This window comes from Aotus nancymaae, unplaced genomic scaffold, assembly GCF_030222135.1.
Source record: "Aotus nancymaae isolate 86718 unplaced genomic scaffold, 86718_ANA_hifiasm-v0.15.2.pri h1tg000032l_0, whole genome shotgun sequence".
Lineage (NCBI taxonomy): Eukaryota > Metazoa > Chordata > Mammalia > Primates > Aotidae > Aotus > Aotus nancymaae.
The window spans coordinates 26,653,402-26,677,543 of record NW_026988445.1 but is presented as its reverse complement, the minus strand read 5'-3'; the positions used below and the strand labels follow the sequence as shown (position 1 = coordinate 26,677,543).

General features: G+C 40.8%; 1 protein-coding gene across 5 annotated transcripts in view; it reads left to right on the top strand.

Annotated features, from left to right (window-relative positions):
• PLD5 (phospholipase D family member 5) overlaps positions 1–24,142 on the top strand; it is a 307,787-nt gene that overhangs the window by 107,810 nt on the left and 175,835 nt on the right. The window contains exon 1 of one of the 5 annotated variants that reach the window (XM_064383656.1): positions 23,683–23,852. The exons of the other annotated variants lie outside the window; for them this stretch is intronic. The gene's annotated coding sequence lies outside the window, so the exon portion shown is untranslated. Of the gene's footprint in view, positions 1–23,682; positions 23,853–24,142 lie in introns of those variants that run through there. 5 annotated transcript variants of the gene reach the window in all.

The window sequence follows — 24,142 nt, the reverse complement described above, 5'->3', positions numbered from 1 at the left end:
TAACGCGACTTTACGTTGCACCATCTCATTGGTGGTTTGATGAGCAGGGTGTCTTTTTGCCTGTTAACCACAGTGAGGTTTTACAGTGAGAAAAGAGAGTCCCTACATGATTGTGTAGGGGTGAAGAGAAAACTTTCCCTTCACCCTCTAAAGAATTGTTTAAAAATCAAGTCACAAAAGGCTGACTGATTGGAGAAAAGGAATAAAAATTTATTAACATGCACACATGGAAGAATCACAGAGTGATTACCCCAACCACCAATGGAGTATAGAAGCTTATATATCATCTTGATGTACAGAAAAAATGGGGGTTCAAAAACAGGTAATGGTGACAGAACAGGTTATATGGGAGGGAGAGAAGAGGAGACCGGCCAGCAAAAAGCAGCAGGCCTCAGACAGAACAGATGGGGCCAGGAGTCGTGGCTTGCATCTGTAATCCCAGCACCTTGTAAGGCTGAAGCAGGCAGATCACCTGGGGTCAGGAGTTCGAGACCAGCCTGACCAACATGATGAAACTCTGTCTCTACTTACAAATACAAAAATTAACTGGGCATCTGTAATCCCAGCTACTTGGGAGGCTGAGGCAGGAGAATCACTTGAACCCAGGAGGTGGAGGTTGCAGTGAGCCGAGATCACACCACTGCACTCCAGCCTGAGTGACAAGAGGGAAACTCCGTTTCAAAAAAAAAAAAAAAAAAAGGTGGTAAATGTTTTTTTCTCAGACTTTTAAATGTGTCAAACTCCCCCTTTTTTTTTTTTTTTTTTAGAGTTGGGTGAGGGGAGACCTGGATGCATCGATTTAGATTTTCTGTAGATGTCAATGTCTCCCACAAAAGACAGCTTTGCAGAGTTGCTTCTATTTGCTGGGTCTCTGAGCAAGCCATCTCAAAATATGTCAAAGAAATATATTTTGGGGTAGAATATTTTTATTTCTTTTGGTTGATTATGGAATGTTTTGTCCTGCTGCAAATAGTTAGCAGATCTCTGATGAGAGGGAATTTTGAGAATTTGGAAATTAGTTTCAGAAGCTCTGACGAGTGGGAAATTTTTCTTCATTCTTTTCATAATCTTTGAAGTAGTGGTTTTCAATTTAGCTGCACGTTAGAATCACCTGGAGAGCTTCAAAGAAAATACTGCTACCCAGGCCCCACCGCAAATCAATTAAATCCCAGCCTCTGGAAGTGGGACCTGCTATTATATTTTCAGCTCCCCAGGTTCTAATGGGATGCCATTAGAACTCACGCTCAAGTGATCTTCCTGAAAATGGTCACCGAGGTTGATGCTAAGTATGTGTATTTTTTTCTTATGATACGTCTGCTTCTGCCTCTTCATATTATCGTGTCTCAAAGGCTCAGAAGACCTTGGAACTTTCTGTCTGCAACACTTGTCAATCTTCTCATTCCAGCTTTATTTGTGACTAGTTCATAAACTCCAGGTCCAGAAGTAGAGCTGGCTCATGGCCAAGCTTTGCTGGGTCCAGCAGCCATCTCAGGTGCTTGTTCTGGGTAGCCACTCTTCAGATGCAGGCCCTCAGGGCTCTGAAAGCTGAGTGTGTTCTTCACCACCCCGTTTCTGGAAGTTGCAGCCAGCTTTGCCCAGCTCTCTCCACTGCTTTCATGACATTAGCTAACCAGAATGCTTCCATTTCCATCAGGAGGCTTATGCATAAGCTCATATTTCAATTGTGGTCAGAAGAATGTCTACAAGTAGATATTTGAGCTGTATTCATGTTGCATTGTTCAACATGAACCCGACTGACCCATTTCTGCTAAAAAAAATCACCTGCAATATTATGCCATCTATAAATGGAATGTTAATTTTTGTGTATTTACATTTTAAACCTATTCGTACATCTCAGGTGTGTGTGTTGTAAATCAAAAAAGATAACCGAGGTGAGTCACAATTATTTTAAAAGGTTTATTTGCCAAGGTCAAGGACAAGCCAAGGAAAAAAGAACACGCCAAGGAAAAAAGAACACAAAACCATAGGAAAAATCTGCGGTCCGTGCTTTTTTCCAAAGAGGGTCTGGGGACCTCAATATTTAAAGGGAAAAAAACAGGTATTGGGGGAAAGAGAAAGAAAAAAATTTTTTTTAAGGAGGGTCCATAAAAGAGACAAGAGGGTGCCTCCTTTTCAGTCTTGGACCAGCATTCTCTGAATCCACACTTTACATGTGAGAGGGGTAGAGGAACAGTCACTTACGCCTTCATCTCATGCTCAGTGCATCTGCATTATTACATAAGATAAAATAAACGTGGGGTAGAGGAAGCAGCAAGATAGGCATCTGTCCCAGGTGAGTGGGGATACGGCTTTTCAGTTCTGTCCTTTGTCCCACACCTGTGAAGATCAGCTATCAGTTTACGCGGTTGGGGTGAAATTCAACAGAACTGTTTTAGGGTAAAGATCTTGGAATCTTGGTAAAGAGCTAGGAATTTTCTTGTGGGAAAATTGTGAGGGAGGTATATACCCTTTTTATCTCTGTGGCTATCTTATTTTGGAAGAAAATGGGGGCAGGTTTGTGTGACACAGTTCCTAGCTTGACTTTTCTCTTTGGCTTAGTGAGTATGGGGACCCGAGATTTCTTTTCCTTGCACAATATATGCACACACAATCATATATACACACACACAGACACTTACAGATGTGCGTTTGTAAGTATCAGCATTTATTTGTAGTGATTATATATAATCTTCCCAAATAATCAGTGTGGAGGTCAGCTGAACTTTCATAGACTCTTTTTAATCATGCAATTGTGTGTTTTTCTAATGAGGGTGAGAGATGAGATGTTAAAATGCTACTGTGTTGATGATGACATAATTGAAGCTCTGGGATTTTTTTCCCTGGCAAAATAAAAAGTGGGCGATTCAGAATTGTCTCAGGTTATTTTTCCTTAATTTTGCTGGTCCACAATATTTACAGCGACCAACCCTGGGAACTGCGAGGCTGGAAACTCCCATGTTCTAGGAGGGCTTCTCTGGAGCCCCTTCCGCCCCAGCTCTGTTCATAGTCCAGTGACATTAGGGGAGAGTGAAATCAGCAAGACAGAGTCACTCACCTCCACCCCTTTCCCCGAGACATCCCAACGCTAGGTGCGATTTCATGATTTAGTCTCTCCTACCTCTGTGCTTAAAAGGCATTACTTTTCTCTATCCCTTTCTTCCCTTTTCTCTTCTTGTTCCCCCTTTTTGAATTGAAATCAACATTCCTTCCATTTTAAAAAGTTATAGACTAGATGAGGTGGCTCATGCCTGTAATTCCAGCACTTTGGATGTCAAGGCAGGAGGATCACTTGAGCCTAGGAGTTCAAAACCAGCCTGGGCAACATAGTAAGACCCCCATCTTAAAAAAAAATTAAAAAATCAAAAGCCCAAAAAGTTAAAACATTTTTTTCTTGACTGATGCACTTGGCATCTTCCCTTTGACAGGCATTCCACATCCCACTTTGGGATTCACAAGGTACAAGGTAGTTCCAGGAACCAAGGTGCAAACTAATAAACCACTTTACCTCACAGAGTGTCGGGGCTTGCTGGTGGCAGAGCTCTCCTTCTTTCTCCCGTCGGCACACTTGTTTGGCACCTGGCCCAAGAGTGTCCACATCCTGGTAGTGCCCACTGGCAGCATCTGGCAGGTGTGACAGAAAAGGAGTCTGAAAAATAGCAAACCTGGACTTCCCAGGAGGAACAGGGTGGGACTCAGGGTAGTAGCTTGTAGAAGAACGTGCTTTCTGCAGACCATCCACCTTCGGTCCTCTTTTCAACCTGGGCAAAGGAGTGTTTTAATCCCAGCCTATCTGAGCACTGCCCTTTCTTCTATGCTCACACTCTCTTCCACAGCCCCAAGCATGTCATTTTGTCCTACACAATGCCATTATTACTCCCTTTTTGTTTTTCTTCTGAGGCGAGTCACTTTAAAAAAATATTCCTAGCACTTAGGGAAGCCAGGGCGGGTGGATCACAAGGTCAAGAGATCGAGCTCATCCTGGCCAACATGGTGAAGCCCTGTCCCTACTAAAAATACAAAAATTAGCTGGGCGTGGTGGTGCGTGCCTGTAGTCCCAGCTACTCAGGAGGCTGAGGCGGCAACACAGTGAGACTCCGTATCAAAAAAAAAAACAAAACAAAAACAAACAAAATTCTGGTGTTTCTATTACAAACCTCTTCTCCCCTCTCAAGATGCAGATAAAGGCACCAATATAAGCAAAGCTTTTTTATGCCTCCTTGCCCAGGTACCTGGAACTGTGTTCCCAGGACTGCGTTTCCATGAACAGTAGCATTCAGAGAAATTGCAGAGCAAAGGGAAAGTGACTTGTCTCTGATTCCCCATTGAAAGGGATGACATCCTGGTCAGGTTGACAGCTTCTCAACCCGTCTTCCTCTCCATGGAACATTTCTTTGGCATTTTTCTCAGAAATCTCATGATTGCCCTGGAATAGAGAACAGAGTTTATTTGGAACGTGGAACATGGCCAGGTTGGTGGGTTTTCTTTTTCTTCGAAATGAGATTCTGAGCTATGGACCTATTTCTTTTTTAACTACCTTCTGACCTAGTTCATAATATTACCACCAGAAGCAGAACTGACAAAGAACATGATGCTTGCTTCAAGAGATTGAAAAAGTCTCAACCTCTTGAAGTTCAAGAGATGAAAATCACCGTTCAGTCTGAAATAAGATAACTTGCTTCAATTTGAACTTCTCTTGTTAGGGATGTAGAAAGGAGAATGGACTTATATTTTTTTAAAGAAAAAGTGTTTGACAAATTCTTAAATATTTTCCAATTATAGGTTCTGTTATAAAAATAACTTGAAGCCTATATGTTAAATAATGTAAAATTATTAAATGTTATGCACATGTATGTTCATTTACAATAGCAAAGACATAGAATCAACCTAAATGTTCATCAATAGTGGAGGCTGGGCACAGTAGCTCATGCCTCTCATCCCAGCACTTTGGGAGGCTGAGGCAGGTGGATCACCTGAGGTCAGGAGTTTGAGACCAGCCTGGCCAACATGGTGAAACTCTGTCTCTACTAAAGATATAAAAAATTAGCCAGTCATGGTGATGGGCACCTGTAATCCTAGTTACTTGGGAGGCGGAGGCAGAAGAATTACTTGAACCCGGGAAGCAGAGGTTGCAGTGAGCCGAGATCGCACCATTGTACTCCAGCCTGGGTGAAAGAGCAAGACTCTGTCTCAAAAAAAAAAAAAAAAAATTAGACTGGATTAAGAAAATGTGGTACATATACACCATGGAATACTATGCAGCCACATATCTCTTGCAGGAACGTGAATGGAGCTGGAGGCCATTATCCTTAGCAAACTAATGCAGGAACAGGAAACCAAATACCACATGTTCTCATTTATAAGTGGGAGCTAAATGATGAGAACACATGGACACATCGAGGAGAACAGCAGACATGGGGGCCTACTTGAGAGTGGAGGGTGGGAGGAGGGAGAGGTTCACAAAAATAACTAATGGGTACTGGCTTAATACCTGGGTGATGAAATAATCTGCACAACAAACCCCCGTGACACGAGTTTACCTGTGTAACAAACCTGCACTTGTAACCCTGAACTTAGAAGTTAAAATTATTAAATGTTAAATAATTTAAAATTACTCAATAATTAATAAAGTTTATATGTTACTTCAATATTAATAATAGAATTGTTATCTAATTATTCATCTAACTGGAGATAAATACAAGCATAAAATAAGAAAAATTAAAGTTGAAGAAAGGTTTCCAAAACATGTTGTGTAACCTTCTTCCCGGTGCAGGAGGCCTGTGCTTCCAGCCTCAACCGAAAGCCATGAAGGTGCCTTCAACAGTGGGGGGCTCCACCAGGAAAGAGTGTGCTCCAGTAACGGAGAGAACTGTTTCCTAAAGAAGCCTCCTCCACCGTTGGAGGTCTCTGTTATAATCTCTATTGAGCACAAAATGGCATCTTCAAATGTGCGACCCCCAAAATGGGCACTTATTTTAAGCACGCTGTGTGTTGAAAATACAGTAAATCATTTAATGCTCAAATACTAATGACAGCTGGCATTTATTATATAATCGCCATGTGCTAGGCACTGTGTTAAGCACTTTACATTTATTATGGCATTTACTCCTTCATACATTCTGTGAATACCATTTCCCCTCCTTTTTCCACACAAGGAAGCAGGTATATAGGACTTAAGTAACTTATACAAGGTCGCCATGGTAGAAAATGACTGACCCAGGATCAAGCCCAGGCCCATGTGACTTCAGGACCCAAGCTCTCACCCATTGGTTGTACTTTTCACTTCTAGTAAGTGTCTGTTTTACCATATTAACTTTAATGTTACCCTTTTCACTTCTGTTAAGTGTATGTTTCACCCTATTAAGTGTATGTTGAATTCCTACAAAGAACTGAGGCTCCCATAGCAAAGTAATTTCCCCAAGATAAGTGGAGTCTTAAAGCAGATCACTGTTTCCAAAGCTTGTGCTTTATGTCATCATAACTCAACCGGAATGCAGCAGAGAGCATCAAAAAATTAAAGGAGTGGGGCATGGTGGTGTGTGCCTGTAGTCCCAGCTACTCGGGAGGCTGAGGTGGGAGGACCACTTGAGCTCAGGAGGCCAAATGCAGTCTAGACAATGTAGCAAGATCCCTTTTCAAAAAAAAAAAAAAAAGTTAAATGATCCACAATAAGTTATCAAGGCAGCTGCAGTTGAGGACCTGAGGGTATCAATACCCACTGGAACTGCATTATTATTTCTATAATAAAAATATTGAATGCTAGAGTTCCCAAGGATGTTCAAGACTCTCCCCAGGCAAGAAAAGTGAGTTCTACCCTGAAGGGTAGAACTGCATTTTTCATTTGTATTTCCCCAAAGTCTAGATAGTTCTTAAATCATTGTAGGTATTCAGCAAATGTTTGTTGACACACTACATCTACCTAGAAATTTATAATTTCTTGTAAATTTAGGAACATGCCCTTTCCAATATTATTTATTGATTTAGACTCCATCTGTTTCCAAAAGGAATTTAAAGTGGCATTCTTGCCAGTATAATTTTTATTTGAATCATCTGGTTTTGACTGATTGGTTAAGTTTTGGTGCCTACCCTATAGTGTTTGTTTTCTCTGTAAAAAGCCATGGCAGCATGGACTCCCCACTGCAGACGCTAAATGTTTGATGGAGCCAGAGAAAAACACCATCCTGGCAGTTTCCAGTCACCCACAGCAGTGGGGCAAGTCTGGCTGTGTGTTAAAACATGGAAATCTTCAGGTGGGTAGCTACTTGGCCAAATTATGCAGGAACACAGTAAGGAAAATGTACAGCTCTTCTATGTGTTGTATTTCACTTACAGAAATTAGGGAGCATTTTAGGCTGCAGAAACAATTTAGTGTTTAGTTTTTTTAATTATATGTAAAAATGCAGGTTGCTATCAGGTGGCATACAATAGGGGCTAACAAAGTCACTCCTCCAACTTAAAAAAGAAAAGCTTGTGATCAGAGTTAAATTGGTAAAACAATTAAAATCAGGAGCGATCTGTGGGAGAGAGTCAGGAGATCTATCTTTAAATATATACCTGAATACTTTAGAGGTACCCAAAAATCCAGTCAAGGTGATACAAGTATATTTTCAGCAAAGCAGAGCTATTCCATGATTAGAATTTGAAATGAGAAATTGTATATTATTTGGAGGGAAAAGAGAAGGGATAGAAAGAGTCAGTCTACCACGGAAACACAAAGAGACGTAAAGGCAAGCCCAGGTTAGGAGAGAAGGAGCTTTCCTTAAGGGAACTGGAGGATCCTTGGGCAAGTTCGTTCCTGTAATAGGTGAGGTGATTCAGGCTACCTTGGATTAGCAACACTGTTGAAGATTAATGGTCTTTCCTTTGTTCTGACTCCATTCTTACACAAGATGTTGGATTATTGAGGTTTCAAGCAGCTTGTCAACAGTGAGAATATATGCTGGCCAGACCTACTTGTTCATTCTTGGCTGTGGTAGATTAATGCAAAGCCATCTGGCTTGTCTCTTTAAGCTTGACTAATGCAGTTTCACATCCCAATTTCAGTGTGCTGATCAAATCAGGTTTCTGAGCCACCATCACATCTGAAAACTTGACCTTGAGGTGATAGATTCACCAAGGCTTAGCCACTGGTAAGGATCTGGTTGGATGAAATTTCCTCTAGGTTGGGAAATTTCTTTCAGCAATACCAATAGCCTCGGCCACAGGGCTGATGTTCCTAGATTCTCTTGCTGGTTGCTTCTTAGCTGACCACTAATGTGACCACTAAGTCTATGAAAAATACCTTTGATGTCTGGCTCAGATAGCTGCTCTAAATTATGGCCTTCACTGTCATCTGCTGCCCATAAGTTCTGTTATCTCAAGGTGATACTCACCTTGAAAACCCTGCATGGCCGATGCTGTTGCACCCAGCACTGCAGCTCACCTGCTTAGCAGTGTGTTCCCAAGTGCAGGACCAATGAAGCACATTCTCTATAAAAGCAGCAGGAAAAAAAGGCATTGTATTTGTTCATCAAATGGAAGATAGGCAGAAAGTAAAGTTGTTTTGTCGGAAAAGATAGAACTAGGCTCAACATTCGACCAAAATGTGGGAAATGAAGGAGGCAGACAATGAACACTGGTTATTTGAGAAGTAGGAAATAGCTTCAAAGAGAGAAAAAGGTGCCTTTACTCCTATTTATTTATGTATTTGAGATAGAGTCTCATTCTGTCGCCAGGCTGGAGTGCAGTGGTACGATCTAGGCTCACTGCAACCTACGCCTCCCGGGTCCAAGTGACTCTCCTGCCTCAGCCTTCTGAGTAGTTGAGACTACAGGAGCCTGCCACCACACCCAGCTAACTTTAGTATTTTTAGTCCAGTTGGGGTTTCACCATGTTAGTCAGGATGGTCTCGATCTCGTGATCCACCTGCCTTGGACTTCCAAAGTACTGGAATTACAGTCATGAGCCACCGCGCCTGGTCCTACTCCTCTATTATTTTATCAAGCTTGAAAATATTCACATTAAGCCTGGCCAGGTCTGTATTAAAGATAAGACTTAAGTCTTATGTGCAACTTTCTCACAATGCCACTAGAATAAAAACTTCATTAGACCTTAGATAAGTAACGAGAATGGAAACTGCTCTTAAAAGTTGTGAGCAAGCATGACTTCGGAAAACATGAAACAAGAGAGCAAAAGATCTGTCTTACATGTTAAGTAACTTATACCCTTTATGGATAAAAGATAGAGCATAGCACTACAGAGGAAGATGGGCATAGCATAGATTAGGAAACTGGCATTTGTGGGTGTGCTGGGGAAGGAAGAGTTTGTGATTAAAGCACAATGAGTCAGCATTCTGCCACATGCATTGCAGACTGTCTGTGATGGAGATAAGAAAGATAAGGAACTAAATCTGTACTCTGCAATTGTACTATTTTTATAATAGTGGCCAAAGTTTATTGGGCTTTTCCTATATGCAAAGTCTGTGCTAAATACTTTATGTACATCATCTCATTTAATCATCTGGAAAACCTGCGAAGTGGGTACGATAGGAACTGAAGCTTAAGAAGGTATATGCTGGGGACATCAGCAAGGTGGCAGACTAGGGAGTTTTAGGCCCCTGTTTTCCCATGGGAATGTTAAATAAACAACAAGAGACTAAATAATTTTACAGTACCCCCAGGAAACAGTCAAAAATTTATAACAACCAAGCAAATATTCAATTAAGAAAAATCCATATTAAAAGTAGTAGGAAATTTTATTGCATTTTTACTCACCCTTGCCCTACCCCCTCCCCAAGGCAACAAAGTCTGGGGTTTGTGATGGTCTGGTACTCAGTTTCCTTCTGCAAATTGGAGAGATTTGGACCAAATTTGCAATGTTTTAACCTGTATGACAGAAGCCTCAGAGATTGGCTTCTGTGTTGCTTAACTAGGAGCTCAGACAGGTAAAAGTGGCACAGTTTGGATTTCAGGCTAGAGAAAGACAGGGGAAGAAGCAGGCATGGCTTATGAAAATCACAAGGCCATTATAGACCCGCAGATGCCTGGGGCAACAGATCTTTGATTGAGCAATACAATAGAACAGATGAGACCCCAAGAAGAAGCAGGGACGAGACTGTTAGAGATACTGAGACAATGACCAGTGGTGTATATGAGGGAATCAGAAAAAAGCATGCACACAGGTCCAGGGAAGACACATGGCCAGAAAAGGGCTTCACAGAGGGCCTATTAGTGAAGGTCTTCTGCTTAGAGCCAGTCTTCAAGACTGGGAGAGGTGGGTTTTTTTTTTTTCAAATGCCCAATTTTCAACAAAACATCACAAGACATTAAAATTAAAAAAAAACAAACAGGAAAATCTGGCCCATTCCAAGGAACAAAATAAATCTTCAAAAGCTTGAAGAAGCACAACCATCAGACTTGCTAGACAAAAGACTTTAAAATCACTCTCTTAAATATGCTTAAAGAGCTAAAGGAAATCAAGAAAATAACATGAACAAAATGAGGATATCAAAAAATAAGCAGAAATTATAAAAGGAGTCAAATAGAAATTCTGGATTGAAAATTACAATAAGTGATTTAAAAAATTGACCAGAGGGGTCCAACAGCAGCCTTGAACAGACAGAAGAAAGAATCTGTGAATTTGAAAAAGGTCATTTAAAATCATTGAGTCTGAGGAATGAAAAGAAAAAATAACAAAAGGTGAACAGATCCTAAGGAACTTGCAGGATCCCATCAAGTGGACCAATATATGCATTATGAGCATTCCAGAAAGAAGAAGAGAAAGAGTCCAGAGAGATTATTTGAAGAAACAATGGCAGAAAATATATCCCAGATTTGAGGAAAGACATGAATGTACAAATACAAGAAGCTCAAGGAAGTCCGAGATAAACCTCAAAGACCCACACAAAGTTACATTCAGACTGTCAAAAGCCAATGACAAAGAGAGAATCTTGAAAGCAGTAAAGTAACTCGCCACGTGCAAAGGATCCTCAATAACATCACCATGTATTTCCCAGAAGGAATTGGGTAATTTGCCTGAAACCAAACAATTAAGAAGAGGTGGACTTGAACCCAGACCCATTAATGCCAAGCTCATTCTCTTAACCAGTGGTTCTCAAAGTGTGGTCCCTGGGCCTACAGCGTCAGCATCACTTGGGAACTGGTTAGAATAGAAGTAAAAATTCTCAGGCTTCACTCCTGACCTCCTGAATCAGAAATTGGGGTTGCAGCAAACTGACTTTTAATAAGTCCTGCAGATGTTTGAACTGCTCTTAACCATTGTACGGTGGATGTACGGCTTTAAAATACTTGAGGATTTTTTCTTTTTCTTCTCATAGAAGTATAGCCATATAGGACCACAACCCATTATCTGCAATTCTAAAAGTTTGGAAAACTCTGAACACCAAAAAATATTTTTTTAGTCGTTTGTGGTGGCAAAAATCTTACCTAAACTAACAATCAGTTACTTAGGGTTTTTGTTGATCCTGCTTAGTGCAAATATTCATATGTTTCACTGTAAGGGTATAATTGTGTTTAATGACGGTGTGTTGCCTCAGAGACTGTTGAGGGTTTTTCGTTTATAATGTGTGCGTTATAAATAAATATGCTCTGGTAACTGGCCACTGGTAGAAATAAAAATTTTAAATGAAGTAAAAATTAAAAAATAAACAGACATGGCCCTATGAGTTTCACATAAAAGATTTTGGGTCAGTTCAGTAAATAAGATGACTGGACTGTGATTCCGGAAGCCTGAGCTAAAACCAGACCCAGCTCTGCTATCTTTGCCTTGGTTTCTTCCCTACTTAACCAGGGATTGAAGTAACTAATCTCACAGTCTCCTCCAGCCCCATCCATTAGAGATATACCTGGACATACCTGGAGCACAGATTTTTAGTGATTTCCTTAATTCTGTTATTTTCTCTGCAGGTTACTCTTCATTTGATATTATCAGGTTGGTGCAAAAGTAATTGCAGTTTTTGTCAGTACTTTTAATGGCAAAAACCACAATTTTTGCACCAACCTCTAAGATGCTGTCCATCTTCCTCTCTTTAATTTGGTGCAAGAAAACTAAGTGGTGTGACCACATTTATTCATAAATATTTTCAAAAGGACCTCCCCCAAACTCAATCATTGTTATTTGTGTTATAGGGGAGCCTAAGAACAGGAGTGACTTTTTTTTAAAGGCACTGTTACTACCCACTAAGTTCAGAGAGATTTGGTCCCATTAAGTATGCTAGAAGAAAAATAAAAGAATCCCACTGGTCTTTCTGGGAAGATATCCAGGAGTCACCTATCCAAGAGACAGGAGTCACAAGCTGTCTGTCCAGAGCCTGTAGAAGACGGAGTGAGACAGAACCCAAGATTATAGACTGTTTGCTCTCAGCGTGTGTGCGTAGGGAATGTGAGACCAGACTGAGGCACTGCCGGCAGTGGAGCCTCTAAGTCTTGACAACATCTGGTACAACTGCTGCTGCTGACTTACCCCTCAGCTGTGCAAGGATGCTTTAGGTATGGAGCCCCTGGTGAGGGTGACTTTTTGCTGAAAAAAAATTGATCATATTGATCCTAAACCAAGTACGCTTTGGCATTTGAGTGTGAAGGCTGAAAGAACCCACTGTTGAGTGAGCTGTTATCCTGATTTAAACTTTACATGGTACATCTTGTGACAAGGTGTTCTTTTTGACCTTCTCCAGGTAAAATATTTTTCCATCCTCTAAGAATAAAAAAACCCAATAAATTATTTATTCCACTCAGGCAGGAGCTTGCTCAAAATATCTGTATTGAGCAATTATAAAAGCCTTGGAAATTTCCATCTTCATCCTTAGAAATGACTAATTGAATTCCAATCAGGGAATCATGGACAGGAGAGAATTGGAAGGAGAAGTATTTCCTGTAACAAAGTTTGAATTATAGAAAAATAGGCCAAGCATTCCAGCACTTTTGGAGGCCAAGGCGGGCAGATCACTTGAGGCCAGGAGTTTGAGACCAGCCTGGCCGACGTGATGAAACTCCATCTGTATTAAAAATGCAAAAATTAACTGGGCATGATGGCATGCACCTGTAATCCCAGCCACCTGGAAGACTGAGGTAGGAGAATTGCTTGAACCCAGGAGGCAGAGCCGAGATCGTGCCACCGTGCTCCAGCCCCGGTGACAGAGTGAGACTCCAGCTCAAAAAAAAAAAAAAGAAAAAAAAATAGTCTGCATCAACATTGTCCAACCCATCTTATTTTGTTGTTATTGTTCTGTTTCATTAGACTTTTATCAGCCTGAAACTATGGATTTTAATTTCTGTCTCTAGTGGTAGGTGGAAGGGAGGGATGAGGAAGGGGCTTTACTGGCCCAACCAGACCGCATACAGAAACTAAGAAGCCGTGACTGTATTCTCTCCCTTGAGCACCCTGCTCCCTCCCTTGGGCACCCTCCCTTGGGCACATGCTCTCTATGGCCTCTTCTTCCTGAATGTATTCTTTCCCTACATTCAAGATTCCATTTGTTAAATAGTATCTTCCCCTCTCATGGAAGTGCCACTGTTTTCTTGATTTCTCACCAGTTTCTTCCTCTCATTCTTGCATTAGGCCATCTTCTCATCTTCTGCCCCACTCCACTTTCTTCCCCTATGTTCCAGCTCCTCCCTCCATCCTCCCCTCCCACACACTCTCTGAATCCCAGAATAACAGAAGAGAATACACGGCATGTTCAAGCTTGAGAGTGGTGGTCAGGGTTAAGCAAGATAGAATGAGAATGATTCTTTTATTTTTCCCAAACTTGAGCAATTAGGCTATTACTGTTTCCCTTTAGGATAAAGATTAAAGAGTGTTAAGAAGTTATTAAATACTTTAAAAGGACTCATTCTGTGACTCCCAGTACTAATAGTTTGAAAATGTTCAGAGGTTTAGAATTTAATTTTTAAAAATTTCATGTATTTTAAACTGAAATCATATTGTTCACATTTAACTGATTTCATTAGAAGAGCAAATTATTTCTGATATATATAATATTTGTATATACACATATGCACACTCACTCCTCTGTATATACAACTTGATTTGTAATATTTTAAAACATTTAAATTTAGAAGTTTTAAAATATATAATTTAGCATCTTCCCTCTGGAAGGTTCCTTTAAAAGTGTCTCTGGCACTCTCATCATTTTACAGGTGAGTAAAGTTATTTTCAAAGAAATAATTTGAGTAGAAGACAGATTTCAGCCTGGAATCAAGTTCATCATTCCTTTCACTAAACCCTAATGTCTCCCACGCAGATTCTAATTATATCTTATGAATTTTTAAACTTCCAAGATTAGAAAATTGCAAGATTGAAGTTTTTCATAGACTAGTTGTAATGAGAGCAAATATAAATTAGAAGGTGATTGGAAATGAATCAGGAGCCTGAATTTATAGCTTCTAGGATGCTACTTAAATTAAAAAGTTAATTATAATGTGAATATGAATGAAAAGTTTATTGCTCATTATTTAAAATATTTACATATTTATAAGAAACTTAATAGAAAACACTTGGATGTTCATTTTTCTTGTGTCTATAATACCTAGTAACTGTCATATTGTGTAATAGAATTCAAACATTTTAAAATATATCAAAATCCATTGAGACGTCAAGTAGAGAAATTATATCCCTTGGAGCTTTGAACACTCTTTGGAAGGATTGATAACAGCTGCTGGTGAAAATTGAAGCTAGGTTTGGCGAATTAATGTAGTCCTTTCAGGAATAAAAATCCATCCGTGTAATAATGGAGTGTAGACAATTATTGGTGATGGCAAGAAATACGTTTTATTATATAGCAAAAGGAGAGCAAAGGAGAAGCCTGACTCACAAATGTTTATTTCCGTTGGCATTCACAGTCACCCTTACCTTCCAGTCCATACCAGGGCTGGTTTTGAACTCTCATCCTGAAAGTCACATACACACAGTGAGAGAGGCTTCCAAGGGGGAGTGTTTGAGCATGGCAGAGTTTGCTGGCAGACAGACAAGATTGGAAAACTGATTCTGCTACTAACTTGTGACTTTGGGCCTGTTACGTGACACAACTGCCCAAACCTCATTCTCTTCATCTTAAAAATGAGAATGCGGCCAGGCGTGGTGGCTCACTCCTATAATCCCAGCAGTTTGGGAGGCCAAAGCAGGTGGTTTGCCTTAGCTCAGGAGTTTGCAACCGGCCTGGGCAACGCAGTGAAACCCTATCTCTACTAAAATACAAAAAAAAATTAGCCAGGCGTGGTGGTGTGTGCCTATAGTCCCAGCTATTCAGAAAGCTGAGGCAGGAGAATTGCTTGAACTTGGGAGGCGGAGGTTGCAGTGAGCTGAGATTGGGCCACTGCACTCCAACCTGGGCGACAGAGCAAGACTCTGTCTCAAAAAAAAAAAAAAGAGATAACGGTAAGATTTGTGTCCCAAGGTAGTATCATCATGTCTGCAAAGTTCTTGGCTTATGGGATTCTCAATAAGTGACAGCTATTACTGTCATCATCATCATCATCATCATTTTGCTGTTTGAAATGCATGACTATATGAGTATGTATGCAGATTTTTCTAGGAAAGTTTCTAGTCTTCCTGATTTTGCCCATTTTCTGATTTCACCTTCTAAGTTGAGCAGCAGCATCCTTTTGACAGGTACTCATCAGTTATATAATCTGGAAGCTTGTTCAGCTCCACATAGCACTGCATACTATTAAAATACAGGAGAATCCCACTTAATATTCTGTGTCTAGACCACAAGCACAGTTAGCAGACAGAGGTTTCCTTTCCAATGACTTTAAATCTCTCACCAGCAAGGAATAGGCCTTTGAAAAAAACGTTGCCCTACAAATTGATAATGAGACAGGAGCAAGTGGCAGCTTGGCCTGACACACATCTCTTAACTCCTTGATTCCTTCTCCAGGAAGCTTAGTATAATTTCTCTATCAAAAATTAGTAAGTTTGTGATATCATATGTCTTTCATGGGATGGGTTAAGCTTTATATGGGTTTTCTGTTTTTAGCCTGTACCTACAAAAGAGTTCGTTTGCATAAGTGTGTGTGTGTGTGTGTGTGTGTGTGTGTTTTAACAAATTCTTATTCTCTTTCTCAGTGTAGTATTCCTTGGTAATATGAGTGGAATTTCTGTTTGTCACATGGTAGGTGAGTTGGTTCGTTTCTGGATAAATGGCAAATTTTAATTTTGTATGTTCTTTCCTTTTCTCTTAGGAGCAAATGCTTCTTTGTGCAGGCAGACAAGCTTAGATTATGTTAAAAAAAAAAAAATAACACTAGTCAGAGACCACCATTTCTTGCTTACAGAACATTTTCACAACTTGATCTCTCATCCCTGCCAGCATGAACTATTTTCAGTCAAGGGCTATTTCATGTAAACCCCAGGGAATTCCTTGATCATAAGCTTAGTAGGCTGGAGCATGGAAGCTGGTAACCATATCACCATCCTAAGAAGATCAAGTACCATGTGTGTGTGTGGTGGGTGTGAATCTCAGCCTAGCAACTCAGCTTTAAAGGATATTCCATTCCAAATCTCTATTTACCTGCCAAGCTGATGACTAGTAGGAATTCAGTCTCAGCACTGACTGCCCAAGGTTGTACAAGATCTTGGAGTCTTTCCCAGTAGCTGGGGACCCCTCTGGATATATGCATTTTTCCCAGCTAGTTGTCAGTAGACACCATCAGCACAGCCTCATGTTCCTTCAGTTTTGGGGACTGGCAACGCTGGAGCCCCAGGGCCTACAATCCAGACTCTCCAGGTGCAACACACAGCCTCTGACCTCTGAGTCTGCCATCTTTCCAGGCAGGCCTGGGGCCAGGTGGTGGGTCCTTTGCTCCTTGGAAGACCCAAGGACTTCTCCCTCTCTCCAGTTGTGAGGACTCTCTCCTCTCCACCTTGGTGCATCTCAAAGGCATTCCTCTATCTCTTCCCACTCCAGACACCCTGTATCATCTCTTCAACAGCTCAGGATTTGGGAAGACAAAATACTATCTAGAAATGAAAGTGGCTTGTGGGCAGTCTCTGCTTTTGGCTCTGGATGAAACCTCTCTTGAGGTCCTGTCTTCCTTCAGATGAAGAAATGAAGGAAATACGCATCTTAATAAATCATCCTGCATGCTTTGAGAGATTCAGACATAGACAGTTAAGCAATGTGTATGAGGAAATACTTAAATAGAAAATAGATTAGCTACAAAGAAATGTGTGTACAGGAAATAACTTCAGTTGTAGAAAATAGCAACAGGTACCAGTTGGTGACCCTGGGACAGGACACTGGAACACACAGCAACCAGGAGTGGGATTATTTTACACTGGGGATCATCTGTACTGCTTGAAGTTTCTTAACCTATGCATGTAATGATCTCTAAAAATATCAAGAAGTTTCCTTGATTCTTAAAAGTGTGTTAATAGATTTAATTCACAATTTTTTTTTTATTTTTAGAGACAGGGTCCCCCTCTGTTGCCGAGGCTTAGGGGTGCAGTGGTGCGATCCCAGCTCACTGCAACCTCTGCCTCCCGAGTTCAAATGATCCTCCTACCTCTGCCTCCAGAGTAGCTGGGACTACAGGCATGCTCCACCATGCCCAGCTAAATTTCTTGTATTTTTTGTAGAGACAAGGTTTTGCCATGTTGCCCAGGCTGGTCTTGAACTGCTAGGCCCAAGCAAACTGCCTACTTCTGCCTCCCAAAGTGCTGGGGTAACGGGTACGAGCCGCCATGACAGCTCACAATTACTTTCATTATCAAAAAAATGTTTTTTTATAGAAACATTCAATGAAGAAATCGGTTCTACCAAAACCATTTGAAGTTTTTCCTGAAGTTTTCTATCAGGAAAATATAAAATAAAAATCTGATTTTAAAACTTTGACATTATATTCAAATTTAGATTTAATTAAAACTCTATGTACATAGAATATTTCTAATAGAAACTAATTTATTGCATTTGCATTAGGGAAATATTCCTGCATGGGCTTACAAGCTACTTTTGAGGGTCTGAAAGTAAATCAACTTGCAGAACTTATTTGCTTATCTAGCAAGATTCACTCATTACAGAATCATCTCATCCCCTTCAATGTGTCAACTCGGAAGAAACTTAAGCCATATTCAGACTGTGAAAAGATACATTTAGAAAAACTATTTTAAACCTCTGGAAACCGCACATATTTGGCCAGATGATGCTGATCGCCCTTGGTGGACTTGAAATATAGCAGCTGAAATTGTCTTCTGTGCTGTGTGGCCAATCTGCAGTGAAGAGAGCCCATTATACAGCAGTCTCAAGAAAACATGATTTACAGTCCTTGCACCAAGCTGGGCCACAAAGTTGACACATAAGCTTTTGAAAATCATTCTTTGGTTCTGGAGGTAATGCCAGCTGTATACAACTTTTCTAAGCAAGAAGTTGTGCTATTCCTCTGAGAAATCTTTCCCAGATCTGATTTCTTGCAAGGTTTTAAGGAGTCTTATTGAGGCACAGAAAATTTACCCCAGACGAGGTGTCAGGCTTGTCATTGGCCATCACCAGCTTCTCATTTAGCTGGTGTCAGTACAGTACATGTCAATTTGACAGAGCCCAAGGTGGGTAAAAAAGAATTAGCAAATAATGGGATTTATTAATGCAGTTTCAAATTATGAGAATTGCTGCGATTCAAGATGCTAGAGGAAAGGAAAAGGATCACATACAATCTCCCTTTCATGGAAGAACACTTGCCACTAGCCTTGAACAATGATAGAGCACAGCTTAATTGCTTTGTAGTTACTGGGTAAGATCTGGTGTTTAGGACTTGAGTCTGCTCTGCTATCTTTTTCCTGGCTCTTCCTTTGGAAACAAAACACTAGCAGTAATTAATGGTAAGTCCTCAATTCCTAAGAATTTCACTATGCTTTAATTTGAAGAGGCAACATGAATCCAACAAATATGCTTGAGTCAAGAATTTTATTTTAAAATAAATAACTAAATCCAAGGATAAATCCTGAACCCACAGATAGACCAACCTCCTGTGTCTTCTGCAAAGTGCAGTCCAGAGGCCCTAAGGCAAGCTTGCATGTCATAATTTCAGTTTTGGAAAATAGTATTTATACATTTTAGAAAGACTTTTAATTTGGGTTGAAATATAAATGATTTTCTAGATAAGTCTGGCTTAATTAGAAAATGTAATGAGCTCAATTTCCTAGTTTGCCTCCAAGTTGTAACTTCAATTTCATCTTGTGTGCAGCCTGAGTTATTAGTAGCTGCCCGAAGCACTAGGCTGAGAGAGACAGTAAGGCCAAGGGCAGGCTCAGGAAGGAACGTCACGATGGACTGTCATTGCCTCCACTGGGCATGTGAGTGAGGAGAGGCAGCATGTATTTGTCATTCTGGCCATAACCTGTCTATCGACTGGAAGAGAACTGGAATTCTTGAGCTAATAAGCAGTGCCTCCCTCATGATCATTTTCTGCAACTTATTTTGTCCATTGCAATTGTTCGTCATAGATTCTGATATTTGGTCCACGACTCAATCAAAATATCCAGGAGAATTTCATATAGCAGAATCCCAACCCATGTCCAGACTCTACTTTTGGGGTCTCTGAGATGGCTTAATAAATCGTGTAAGGGGGGGGAATAATTTTCCCTTTACCCTTCTAAATTCTGGGCTGAGATCACCTGTAACAAAAGGCAGATTAACCCCCAAAAAACAAGCAGAAGTTTACATGTACATTTCATATATAATTGGGAGATGAGCAGAGAATGAACAAATCTCTCTCATTTAAAAATTTTTTTAAAAATTTTTTTAGAGTCAAGGTCTTGCTCTGTGACCTAGGCTAGAGTGCAGTGGCACAATCATAGTTCACTGTAACCTCAAATTCCTGGCCTCAAACAATCCTGCCTCAGTCTCCTGAGTAGCTAGGACTACAGGCACAGGCTACCATGTCTGGCTAATGTTTAAAGTTTATTTGTAGAGACAAAGTCTTGCTGTGTTGACCAGATTGATCTTACTCTCCTGGCCTCAAGCAATTCTCTTGCCTCAGCCTCCTAAAGTGCTTGGATTACAGGTGTGAGCCACCATGCCCAGCTGAGAATGAGCAATTCTCAAAGCGGTGGCTTCTGACTCTGGCTTACATCACATCTTCAGTAAAGAACAATACATTTTTGGAGAAATGACAGGACAAAGGAAACAGACCGAGCATCTCTAGAGTCAGCAAACCGTGGGAACACAAATGCAGTCATACATCGCTTAATAATGGGTATCTGTTCTGAGAAATGCATCATTAGTATAGCCCTACTACACACCTAGGTTATATGATAGAGCCTGTTGCTCCTAGGCTACAAACCTGTACAGCATGTGACTGTCCTGAATCCTGTAGGCAATTTTAACACAATGGTAAGTACTTGTGTATCTAAACCTATCTAAACCTAAGGGAGGTATTGTTGGCCAGGTGCAGTGGCTTATGCCTGTAATCCCAGCACTTTGGGAGACCAAGGTCGGCATCAGGAGTTCGACTAGCCTGAGTCAGGAGTTTCCTGAGGTCAGGAGTTCGAGATCAGCCTGGCCAACATGGTAAAACCCTGTCTCTACTGAAAATACAAAAATAATTAGCTGTGTGTGGTGGCAGGCACCAGTAATCCCAGCTACGTGGGAGGCTGAAGCAGGAGAATCATTTGAACCCAGAAGGTGGAGGTTGCAGTGAGCCGAGATCTCGCCATTGTACTCCAGCCTGGGTGGTAAGAGTGAGACTGTCTCAAAAAAAAAAGAAATAAATAAAAATAAATAAATCGGCCCAGCGTAGTGGCTCACGCCTGTAATCCAAGAACTTTGGAGGCCAAGGCGGGCGAATCACCTGAGGTCAGGAGTTCAAGACCAGCCTGACCAACATGGTGAAACCCCGTCTTTAAAAAATAAAGAAAAAAAATAAATCTAGGGAAAGTACTATAAAAACACAATCTTACAATTGTTACAGTCTTATGGGACCACCATCATATATGTGATCTGTTAACCAAAATGTCTATATACAATGCCTGACTATAGGAGAAACTATGGCAGATAAATGCTAGTTAATTAAGTTTGTTATGTAGATTCCTCTGGAGTTGGTCTCCAGGCTGACTACAGTTGTCTAAAGTTGTCTCTGGTGTTTCACATTGTCCTTCCTAGTAGAAAGGGGAGGAGGACACGTTTGTAAACTCATGTTCTGCTTTTAGGCAAATGGGGGAAACAGCTTTCTTCTGGTTTTTTCTCTGTCGCCTTCAGTTCAATATAATCCTTTTGCCAAAGTGGCATATTTTCAGGTGGCATATTCTCCTACCCTTCAAGAGCATCCTTCTTCCTGAACAAATTGTCACTTCTGACAAGGAGTAGCAGATGGTGGCCAAATGATCGCCTTGATGACAAAGGCTAAATTAGGAGCTGTAGCTTAATGTGAGATCCAAACGTCTTCCTCACTGAACCCCAGAATTAGGGAGGCACAGCCAGTGCTAGACTAGGGCACATCTGGACATGAAGAGGCTTGTCCAGGCAAGACTTGAGGCATGGGTGTTGAGGGCGGGATGGGAGCTCCCCCAACAATAAGCAAGGAACCAAGCTGATAACTCTTCCTCAATCTCACTATCGGATCCTTCACTCCTCCTCCTGGGGCAGCGTGAGTAAAGGTTTGGAGGAAGGCAAGCTTATGTCACATCACGCAAGCATCCCTGAACCTGGAGGATGACATTAGGAATGGGGCAGATGAATTTCCCTCAATGGTGCCCATATTTATAACCACCTTACCTTAAACGTGCATTCCCTCTCTCTCCACTTTTCTTCACCCCCAGCATCCACACGGTGGTTCAGCCTGCCACCGTCCTTCATCTAGGCTCTATGCTATTGCAGTGGTCTTCTAATTATTCTCCTGCTGGACTCTTGTCCCCCTGCAACTGATTCCTGAGAAGCATCAGGGACCATCCTGGTGGAGGGTAAATCAGATCATGTTCCACCCCTGTCCAGTCCACCGCGTCTCCTCATCACACAGTGTAAATCACAACCTCACACCTTGCTCACCAGCCCTGTGTAATCTAACTCTTCACCGATGCCTTTGACTTCACCCCAACTCTCCCCCACCTCACTCCCTAGATTTCACCGCATTAGCCTTCCTAATGTTCTCCCAACACTCCAACCTCATTTCTGCCTTGATTCCTTCTTTTTTTTTTTTTTGAGATGGAGTTTCACTCTTGTTGCCCAGACTGGAGTGCAATGGCACAATCTCGACTCACTGCAACCTCTGCATCTTGGGTTGAAGCAATTCTTCTGTCTCAGCCTCTCGAATAGTTGGGATTGCTGGTGCCCACAACTATGCCTGGCTAATTATTTTGTATTTTTAGTAGAGACAGAGTTTCACCATGTTGGCCAGGCTGATCTCAAACCCCTGACCTCAGGTAATCCACCTGCCTCGGCCTCCCAAAGTGCTGGGTTTACAGGCGTAAGCCACTATGGCCAGGCAATTCCTTCTTGATTATGTTCCTTTCTGTTCTGAACACTCTGCTCACAAATTCTTTGCATCTCATCTCCATGTTACAGCTTCAGCAAGGCCTTTCCTGGCTGGCATTCTAAAGAAGCAATCTTTTTCTTAATCTCTGTCATTTCATCCTACTTACTTCTCTCACACCTTCCATCTTTTTATCTGTCTGTTTACTTATGTATTCGCTGTGTCCTCCCCCAGGAAATGTCAGCCCCATTAAAACAGGGGTTTTTCCTGGGTGCCTTTCAGCACTTGGAGAGCTCATCATGGATTTGACATTCCATAAATATCAATTTCCAGGGTATGAATAGATGACCCCAGAATCATCAGACAGAGTATGTCTTGAATTTTAATTCAGAGAAGGCAGTTGAAATAGTGATTATGTCTTTTGTAAAAAACAAACAAAAAAACAAACGTAACCTGACAGTGAGAGAATACATCCTAACAGAAAGTGACTCAGCTAGTGAATCTAGAATTCACTGCCATGGACATGCCCCAGGATATTCATGACTTCGGGGGAAAAAAACCCAGAACGTTGTACCTTTGCCTAGATACTTTGTTTTGAAAATTGGAAGAAGCGATGGAGTGTTGTGATTAAGACGATACACTCTGCAGTTATATTGCTGGGCCTAGATCGGCCTCCATCACTCACTAGCTGTGTGCTCCTGGGCAAGTTACTTAAGTTCCTTGTGTCTCCGTTTCCTTCTCCATGAAAATGGGGATAGTAACAGTAACTACTTTTGATAATTATTGTCAACATCAATTAATATAGTCAGTAAATCTACTTAACGTGGTGCCTGACACAAAATCAGCACTCAGTAAATGCTCATTGAAAGTAATAGGAGTATAATGGGTACAAAAAAAATAGAAGAATTAATAAAATCTACTGTTTGATAGCACAGCAGGGTGACTATAGGTAATAATAACTTAATTGAATATTTTAAAATAAAGAGTGTAATTGCATTAATTGTAACTCAAAGGATAAATGCTTGAGGGGGTGGATACCCCATTCTTTTCCATAATGTGCTTATTTCACATTGCATGCCTGTATCATTACATCTCATGTTATATATAATATGTATATATATAAATTTTTGTGAGTACCTAGGAATTAATGTATATTACATAGGAATTAATATATATTAATCAATTTCTATATATATTTATATATTTATTAATTCCTATGTACCCACAAAAATTTTAAAAATTAAAATATTTAAAAGATTTAAGAAAGTAATAGAGGTAATAGTATAAATTACCCTTTTGCCAGATGTTGAAGGGTAGTAACTGCCTTATAAATTATAACCACTTTTTTTTCAGTCATCTGCCTTCTACTGTTCTAGCTCTTTGAGGACAGTGTCAAGGTCTTTCTATAAATGAGCTCCCGCTTCTTCGCCACATCTTACATTAGTGAAATATCAAAAGGTAGGTGCATTAAGTTCCACCTTTTTCCTCTTTTGTCTTCATCCTCCTCAGCCTTCTTTCTGATCGTTCCTTCCTTTCTGGATCAGTAGTTAGAAATATTAAGCCAGTTAAAAGTGTGCCCTCCTTTCACCATAGCTTTCCTGGCCAATAAGATTGACAGAGCAGCTTGTAGAATAAGGAAGGGAGCTCCTTACTGGAATAAGGTAAGAGAGCTGCCACTTCCACCTTCTCCTCTTCTCCACACAGGATCAGGATCTCAGTCCAAGCTGATCTTCCCCTCTGAGACAGTA